Here is a 9,226-nt window from a genome sequence, read left to right as displayed (position 1 = left end):
CCAAATAGGCAAAAGATGAAATTTATGGAGAGAAGATAAAGTACATTATTTAGTTGTTTGAATAAATAAATTCTATTTTGTGTTTATCACATGCCATTTAGTTGTTTGAATTGGATAGTAATTATTTAGTCACATTACATGCTTTCAAATTAAAGGCAATTGCTAACCAAATACATACCATGAAACTAAATGCCTTTAAGCTAGGGATGTTATTGCAATTGAGTTAAAGAACTGAAATTTTATTTTGCTCGTTTTGATTTTTTATTTGTTTTTTGGAGGTTAGTTGTGGAGCTAAAAATACTAAAATATCTCCAATTACATGACGAGCTTCCAAAATTTTTAATTTTATATTCTTTCCATTCCAAGATCTCAAATGTCTTTTTGTTCTTTGTTCTCAGTCTTGGTGTATTATTTGGAGCTTTTATTTTTTTTTTGTCTTTTTTATTTCTTTATTTAATTATACCTGATTCTATGTGAATAACTTTTTTATACTAAGCATCTTCACTGTATTGTTATCTGTCTCAAGAGAGCTTTTCATTTCATTTTCTCCTTATACTATGCATCTTGGCTGTTATTTTTTATTGGTTGGCAAGTATTCTGTTGTGGACTTGTGGTAACTACTTCATCACTTGAAATTGTTTGTATATATTTTTAGTAGGTAGCATGATATGGGTAGAGACGAGTGAATAAATGCAGCGGCATACAGAAAGCAAATTGATAGGATTGCCAACTTACTGATTCTCAGATTTGTGAATGTAGCTTTGGAGCTTAATTTATTAAACATTTTTACATGAATCTCTCATTTTTTCCTTTCCTGCTTCTTCTCCAAGTAATGCAGTAAAAATGTTTGTGAAAGTGGATTTGATAGGGTCAGTGAATTTCATTTAAAAATGCAGTGGTGGTGAAAAAAATCTAAAGGTATTTCGCAACTATAAGACTTCTTTTAATTTAAAAAATTACTAAGGTTTATAAACTAGGAAAGGATATGCTATCTTTTAGAATTTTAAAATCATAAATTAGTTATTTTATACAAAATTCATGCACATAAAGGGGAGGACTAATATGCGGAATTTTATTTGATATAATCTATTTTTTATGGTTATTTCTTTGTTATTTTTTGTGGGCATTACTCTCTTTTGTTTAATTCTTTCTCTCTTAATTGAATCTTTTATTTTTTTTTAGTTTTCTGTTTCTATTGGGATAAATAATGGAGTTGTTATTTCTACATGATGTCCATGTTAATTTTATAGGTATCATAAACATTTTTTTTATTTTTGTTGTTCTGAATTTTTGGACAGAAAAGATTTGAGAGTAAAATTTCGCTTTGTGCCTTTCTTATTTTTTTCATATTAAAATTATTTGTTGTTAGTAACCAGATTTCATTTGTATAAAATTAGTAAGAATTTGAGATCCATGTTGATTTGACAAGTATCATGAACATTTGATTTCATTTTTCTTTTTCTGAAATTTTGCGCACACATGAATTGAGAGTCAATTTTAATTTTTTACGTTTTTTTTTTATTTTGATTAGCGCTACGTGTGGTAGGTTAGTAGCCATATTTGATTAGTATAATAAGCGCTGCTGTTGTGAATGTGGTAATCGACATACCCTTATATACATAATTGTACACCACTTGAGTTTTACTTGGATGCTATTTATATATATTTTTTTTCCTGACTCACCTGTTCTTTAATTGTGGAGCAGCTCTTGGCTTGGGAGAAAAGGCTTTTTGGGCAAGTTAAGTTATACTACTACTTCCTTATTTTTATATGAAATTTAAAGTATTAAATATTTATATTTGGGTGTCTCATGTGCTATTTGGTGATGTTTATGTGTTGTCAGGTTTGGTGGGACTAAGAAAGCTAAGGAATGAGTGTCTTTAAAGATAATGGAAAAGATGGAAAGTAAAAAGGTGTCAAAATACCCTAATAAATCAAAGAGGCAACTTAGTGGTTTCTTCGTGCGAAAGGGTAAATCATTTTTCAGTGTCTTTACTTTTTTTTTTCGCTATAGTATGCTAATTTTGAATGCATGTTGCTGGTTATCTTATGCTTTATTGTGCATGATGCATCTTGCTTTGATTCTTTTAATTAAAAAAATTACTAAGGTTTAAAAATTAAGAAAAGATAAGCTATTTTTCAGAATTTTAAAATCACAAATTAGTCATTTTATACAAAATTCATGCATACACAGGAGATGACTAATATCTTGGCCTTTATTTGATATCTTCTGTATGTTTAAGGTTATTTTTTTGTTATTTTTTATGGGCCTTATTCTGTTTTGTTTACTTTTTTATTTTTTTATTGAATGATCTTTTTTTTTCTGTTTCTGCAGAGTAAATACTCAGAATTGTTATTAATATATCAGTTCCATGTTGATTTTATAAGTATCATACATATTTTTCTTTTTTTGATTTTTGCAGTGAAAGGAATTCATACTTAGATTTATATTTTTGCCTTTTTATTTTTTTCTTCTAATTAAAATTTTGTTTTTTAACTTAGTAACCGAATTTCATTTGTATAATTAATACTGTTGTTGTGAATTTTATAATATGCTGGCTTTTATTTGATATCTTCTCCTTCTTTAGAGTTATTTTTTGTTTTTTTTTTTTCTGTTGGCTTTACTCTCTTTTATTTATTTCTTTATTTCTTGATTGAATGATCCATTTTCTTCTTTTCTGTTTTTGTGGGAGTAAAGACTTGGGATTATTATTAATATATGAGCTCCATGTTGGTTTTATAAGTATCATGAATATTTTTTCTTTTCTGATTTTTTGTACTGAAAAAAATTTATAGTCAGATTTAGATTTTTGTCTTTTTATTTTTTTTCTTTTAATGAGGATTGTTATTTGTATATGAGATCTATGTTGATTTTACAATTATCATCAATATTTTTGTTATTTTTCTTCTTTTAAAATTTTGTACTCAAAAGAATTGAGAGTCAAATATAATTTTCTTGCTTTTATTTTTTTAATTTTAATTAACACTGATTATATTTTTTTTGTGTTTTTTAATGTTTGTTTTTAGAGAATTTTTAAAACATTCTTACAAGTGATACATTTTTATGCATTTAATTTCAAAAAACTTCTATGGTAAAAAAGTGGAATATTCTATATTTCATTGCTGTATTTTCTAAAATCAAATTAGTAAGGTTATCCTTATATGTTACTCTCTTTTGTTTATTTTTTTAATCCTTGATTGAACCTTTCCTGTTTTTGTTTTCTGTTTCTGTGGGGTAAATAATAGGGATTATTATTTTTATATGATGTCCATGTTGATTTTATAGGTATCATAAATATTTTTTTAATACAACTACTTGCTTACTTTTATATAAATTATTTTTGCGTGTTCTTTTAAGTGGGTTTATAGTCTTTATTTTTTCTGATATATGAAAGCTCATAGGTGTGTAAAAAATAAGTTAATAAATTTATTTTAGTATTTTATATTCTTGATTAGTTACTTTATAAATACATATTTTATTTTTCTCATTATTGGAATAAATTTAGTAAGTAGTTTATCCTTATTTGTTACTCTTTTGTTTATCTCTTAATTCCTTGATTGTATATTTTATTGTTTTCCTTTTAGCATAATTTTTCAAGTTTATTGATGTCCTATCTCTTCTTAGGAATTTAGTTAAATAAATAATTAGCTTGTGGATATTTTTATTGGAATATGATATATTTTTTCATTAGAAATCTAATTGTATAAGAAGCCTACTAAAATCATGATATTTAAACAAAAAGGTGTGCTCATTACCTAAGCCTGTCATCCTCTAGATTTATGCATAGACTTTTCTGTTTTGATTCTTACTTTTATCCATATACTGACCTCATGTTAGTTGTTTTTATTCTCTTTCTCTTCTCTCTCTTTATCTATGCATTAGGTTAGGGTTTAGAGAGAGCCGTCTTGATTTACGTATTATTTTTCATACCTCTTTGCAATATTTCTCTCCTAATATTAGGTTAGGGTATAGGGTTTCAAGTCTGTCCTTTTCATTCTTCGATCTGAGCAGTTGCTCTATTTTATATGTGCTGTATTTCTCTCCTAATATTAGGTTAGGGTATAAAATTTATAGCAGTTTATTATTTTATTACTTTTTGTCCCCTTTTTTTGAGCCTGTTTAAATTCAAACTATTCTCTTGTGTGCTATAATAGTGTCCTCTCAAGAGAAAGTCTCTTCATGCTGTGAGAGACAAGTTAAATGAATTAGATCATTTTAAAAATTCATGTGATGAAGTTTGTAAATCCCGGTTAAATTAGTAGATAATTAGTCAATAAATTAACTTTTAATAAGGAAGATTAGAAACGCGAATATTATATCAAATTAGGGTAGAGCTCATCGAAACGAGAATTTTGACACTAATTTCGAAAAAATCGGTCTAAGATTGGGCCGAACCGATTGAACCGGGTCCAAACCGGACCTGTGGGCCCAACCAGCCCAGCAACTAAATGAATTAAAACCTCTCTTCTTCCTCAATCAGCAGAATCACGTTGAAGCATAATAAGGAGAAGAGAAGCCATGCGAACCCTTACGGTAAAACTCAAAGTCCCGTAACTTCTTCGTCCGAGCTCTAATCGCCGCACCGTTTGCGGCCACGCGTTCACCACGTCGAGCTCTACGTTTCTACCGGAACAATTTTATAGGTAACCCTCTATTTTATCTCAGCCTCTTCTTCCCCAATTTTTGGAAAATTAGTAGAGATATTGAATTTCTTTGTTCTTTGATGATTTAGGATCCAATTAGCTTGAGAAAAATGTTCACTCTTACTTATGTGAAGTTTGGGTAAGGTGAGGATACGATAATTTTATTTTAATTTAATTGAATTTGAGCTTTGAGTATTAAATTGGATATATATGTGTTATGAATGTGTATTAGGTTGAAAATAAATAATTGGAGCTCGAAATTGTGAATACTGAAAGTTGGAGGAAGCGGATTAGTTGAGGTTTTGAGGGCTGTGTTCTTTAAGAAAATTGTCTTGGAATAATATTTGGGAATCGGCTAAGGTATGATTTAAGTTTCTTGCATTTAATATATAATGTTCTGTGAAAATTTAGGCTAAATGATCATAGGATAAGTTGGAATGCAGGTGTATATTTAATATTTAGTAATGGGTTGATGAATATGCTTGATTTGGTTTGGTGATTTGTTTGTAAGATGATATTGGTTGCTAGTTGGATCTTTGAAAGGATATGTGATTGAATTGTTGATTATATGGCTATATTTTGGTTTGGTTGAATGATGATTGATGAAAAGATATGGAGCTTGTTGAGGATTATTGTTGGCAATTTGGATTGGTGGTAATAGGTTTGAAAATAATTGGAATAGAAATTTTTGAATGAAAAATGAGGTATTTTGTGTTAAAAGCCTAGGATTTGTGAACTTTGAGTTTTAGTTAAATTTTGGTTGTTGGATTTAAATATTGTATCAGTATAATTGTTGATCTGAGGTAGATTTATTGTGGTGATTGTTATGATGATGAGGAAGGGTATGTTGAATTGGAAAGAATGCAGGTTTGGACCCGAAAAGGGTGGCAAAGTCCGAGTTTTAGAGGAGATGCTGCCGAAATTTTATAAAAATTAGAGATTTTGTTTAGATGATTATTTAAAAAGATTTAGATTCAAAGGTTATATGGTTTGATTTTGAGTTATTAAGAAAATGAGCATATTTTAAGTTTGATTCATTTAGAAAAGAATGAATTATGTTTTGAATCGAAACTATTGATGGACGGAATGGGAGATGTGATAATGAAAGATAAGGATTGAATATGATTGATGTATGATAATAAATGAGATGCGATTGAGAATGATGTGGATGTTGATGAATTATAATTGAATTATTTATATGGCTTGAATAATTTAATGATCTGAGATACGAGGTTCCCTGGATTAAGTGCCGTGGCTTGCCACCACGTGTACCAGGTTGAAAACTCGATACTCTGTTGACCCTACGACGTAAGTATGACCGGGCACTATATAAATTCCCGGGAATGTTACCCCCATTGAGTAATATTGATTATTTGAGATAAAGCTATGCATAGACTCTTGGGGATGCACGTCAGGAGACAGTCTAAGGACAATTCAGACTTGTCGGGTTGGCTGGATAACCGACAGATGAGCCTCATCAGCCATAGGACAGGCATGTATCATCTGCATATTACTTGAATTACTTGCTTGTGCTTTAATTGGGTGTGCCTATATGTACTTGCCATATTAAATGTGTATTTGTAACCTTCTTGTGCTTGCCTTTATCTATCTATTTGTTTGTGAAAATACATGATGGAGTTGGAGGTATGGAGAAATGGCAGTATGAAACTTAGATTTAAGGTTAAGTTAGGTTTAAATATTCTTAGAAAATCACCTTTTATGGCTTCTGTTTAATACTTTAAGCTCTATAATCTGAGTGTCGACGTTCTAGGATTGCCTCTGGCATTCCCAGGACCTTATATATTATGTGTGTGGCACCTTTACCATACTGAGAACCTCCGATTCTCATTCCATACTATGTTGTTGTTTTTCAGATGCAGGTCGAGAGGCATCTCGTTAGGCGTCTGGACCCTTGAAGCGGAGTGGTTACTGGGTTATTTTGTTATGCTATGGTGTATATATATGTACTTAGCTTTCTCTCCACATAACTTATTCTTTTTTATCCTCCTAGAGGTGTATGGAGAGGCAGGATTTTGTTTATGTACATTTGGGTTTTGTGTATGTATATATATGTATATATGTGTGTATATTCTCCGGCCAGTCTTGACTTCGCAGGCTGAGTCAGGAGCTCGTTATTTTGTATCTTTGACTCTCTGTTTCTGTTTTGGGTTACTTTACACTTGACAGCGGTAGCTTTCTTAGCACGCAAGTTAACTCGTTTCTCGAGTGTTGCGCTTTTATTTCGTGATTTCTATTTCCTCTATTCTTCAAGGCTCCTATCATATTATAATTCTTCTGCTATTATATATATACATTTTATTTTAGAGGTCGTAATACCACACCACCTCTGTTTTACGACTTAAGCGTAAAGCTCTGTGTGGTAGGGTGTTACAAAGTTGATGAAAGTTAGGAGGTGAGTAATGTTAAATTATTTTTCTGAAAGAGTATTGACTTTTATTTTTGGATTCTTTTGACTACGGCTATTTGTAATTATCTCTATAATTTGGTTTCAATTTTCATGCATTTTTTTTAAATTAGGTGTATGTGGTTGGTCTTAAATAATGTTTTGTTGAGGAAAGAGGAGCATCTTTTCTTGAAGAGGTTGAGAAGATCCTTGATGCTAGAATTTGATGAATCTGATGATTCTCATGGCTGTCCATGCCATTAAACTAGAGCCACTGATTATGACTAATAGGGCATTACATATTTTAGTTGTGTCCATATAAGCATTTCATATTTTGAACTGTGATGTAGGAGATGTATGGATTAAGATGTTTTCATCTTCTATGTAGAATGATTTGTGCATTTTTATTGGACTTATTTTTCATGTAATTAATTAAATGTTAGGGTGTGGACACAATATCATTAGTCGGTAGACAAATTAATTATGCAGTTCTTTATATTTGTAGTTCAGTATTTCTTTAAAATTCAATAAAGTGATGTAGTTCCTTTATGATGTTGAAATCTTTCATTCCACATTTTAGGTTATTGCTTCACCTATTTGCTTTTGGCAAGTAAATGTTTTATAGGATTTAGATGAATGCATGTGCAAGTGTGCTTGAATTGTTATGCAATTTCTCTATATTTCCAAAAATTTGTAACTGATCCTTTGTTAACGATCTTTTAGACGGATTACTTGGGTACATGTTGGCCAAATTTGTTAATTTAGACTAAGTGACAAAATAGTATATTTTTTGTTTTAACTTTTTATATTGATACTTTCTTTTAATTTTACTAGAGTTTTGTGGAGAATATTTGATTCATGAAATATTTATTCTGCTCGAGTTTAAAAGTTTTGCCTTTATTTTTCACATGTTCCACTTTTGCTCTCAGTTCACGATTAAATTCCTAATATAAATATATACATTATATTTTAATTTTGTGATAGGGATATTATTGATATTTTAATTTTCTTTGTCCCGTATTAATAAAATTAAAATTTATTTTCTAAGATATTCTTAAGAAGACAATACGTATGCACTTCATGTTTATTTTATGTTTGCTTTATTATTATATTTCAATTTATGCCAGAAACTAATGATTATAAACTTATAAAATCAGTTGTTAATCATGACGACTATATTTTTCATTTTTTATGTTTATTTAATATTTTATTAAATTGAATTAATTAATTTTTAAAACACATAATTAGGTATATGGTAAATATAATGTTGGCATAATTATACCAAAATAAAAAGATAATTCAAATTTCGAATTGGTATGGCTATAAAGAAAAATAATCTTAATAGTTAATTAGTAAAAAAAAACTCAATAGTTACTTTATTTTTATATTACAATAAATGTATTCATTTGTTTTTAAATTTAGTTAAAATTTGCCTTAAAAGTTGTCAATTGAAAAAGATAGTAAAAAGATACAAATTAATGTTAAATTATTTAAAGACATAGGTACTTCTCTTGTTATAATTTTATAGGAAAACATATGACATATGGAAATAATCTAAATACATAACTAAAATGCGTTACTAATATTTTAGTTTCTATTTACAATAAAAGTCTTCTTCAAGTTAAATGCGTCATTGGCTTTAAGCCATGCCTCTTTTTAAAAAAATTATTCAAACCATAATATTTTAGTAAGTGTCAAATTTTATCGTGTCTTTTGTTAAAAATGATATAATTGAGATATTATTTATATTTTTTAAGTCAATATATATTACACGTATTTTTTTAATAGAATAATAATAAAATTTTTTTATAAACATAATTGAATAAAAAAATTTAGCAAATAGAGATCTTCCACCCGTGCCATCTGCTAGTATTATAGATTCATTGTTGGCAAAGATTTCAAAGAGGAAACACGTTTAGATATTCTGATATGAAAGATAAATTTAAAATGCAAAGAGATTATAGCAACAAACCAACAACAACAAGAGAAATTTTGTGCTATAACTACATCCACTAAGGCTGCATGTTTTGAAATGGTTCTCAAACTTACCAAACTTGCTTAACAAAGTGAATATAGTCAAAACCTGTAAATCGTGACAAAATTTCTACTCTATAACTTTTGTCAATCTTTGAGGGAATCAATTTCGAGGGATATATATATATATATATATATATATAT

At 28.9% G+C, this 9,226-nt stretch overlaps 1 long non-coding RNA gene across 3 annotated transcripts; it reads left to right on the top strand.

Moving 5' to 3' along the window:
* Positions 1-4,475: 4,475 nt before the first annotated feature.
* On the top strand, positions 4,476-6,786 carry LOC114925413 (uncharacterized). Of its 3 annotated transcripts, none has more exons than XR_011872564.1 (5): positions 4,480-4,644; positions 4,734-4,788; positions 4,877-5,004; positions 6,029-6,136; positions 6,519-6,786. It is a non-coding gene; the product is annotated as an uncharacterized lncRNA (long non-coding RNA). The 3 variants fall into 3 exon arrangements; XR_011872565.1 differs by having other exon boundaries at positions 4,484-4,644; positions 6,039-6,136; XR_003814373.2 differs by lacking the exon at positions 6,029-6,136 and having other exon boundaries at positions 4,476-4,644.
* The last annotated feature ends 2,440 nt before the right edge of the window (positions 6,787-9,226 follow it).

The sequence above is a fragment of the Arachis hypogaea genome, chromosome 15, assembly GCF_003086295.3.
Source record: "Arachis hypogaea cultivar Tifrunner chromosome 15, arahy.Tifrunner.gnm2.J5K5, whole genome shotgun sequence".
Taxonomy (NCBI): Eukaryota; Viridiplantae; Streptophyta; class Magnoliopsida; order Fabales; family Fabaceae; genus Arachis; species Arachis hypogaea.
This window is presented reverse-complemented; position numbering and strand designations above follow the sequence as displayed.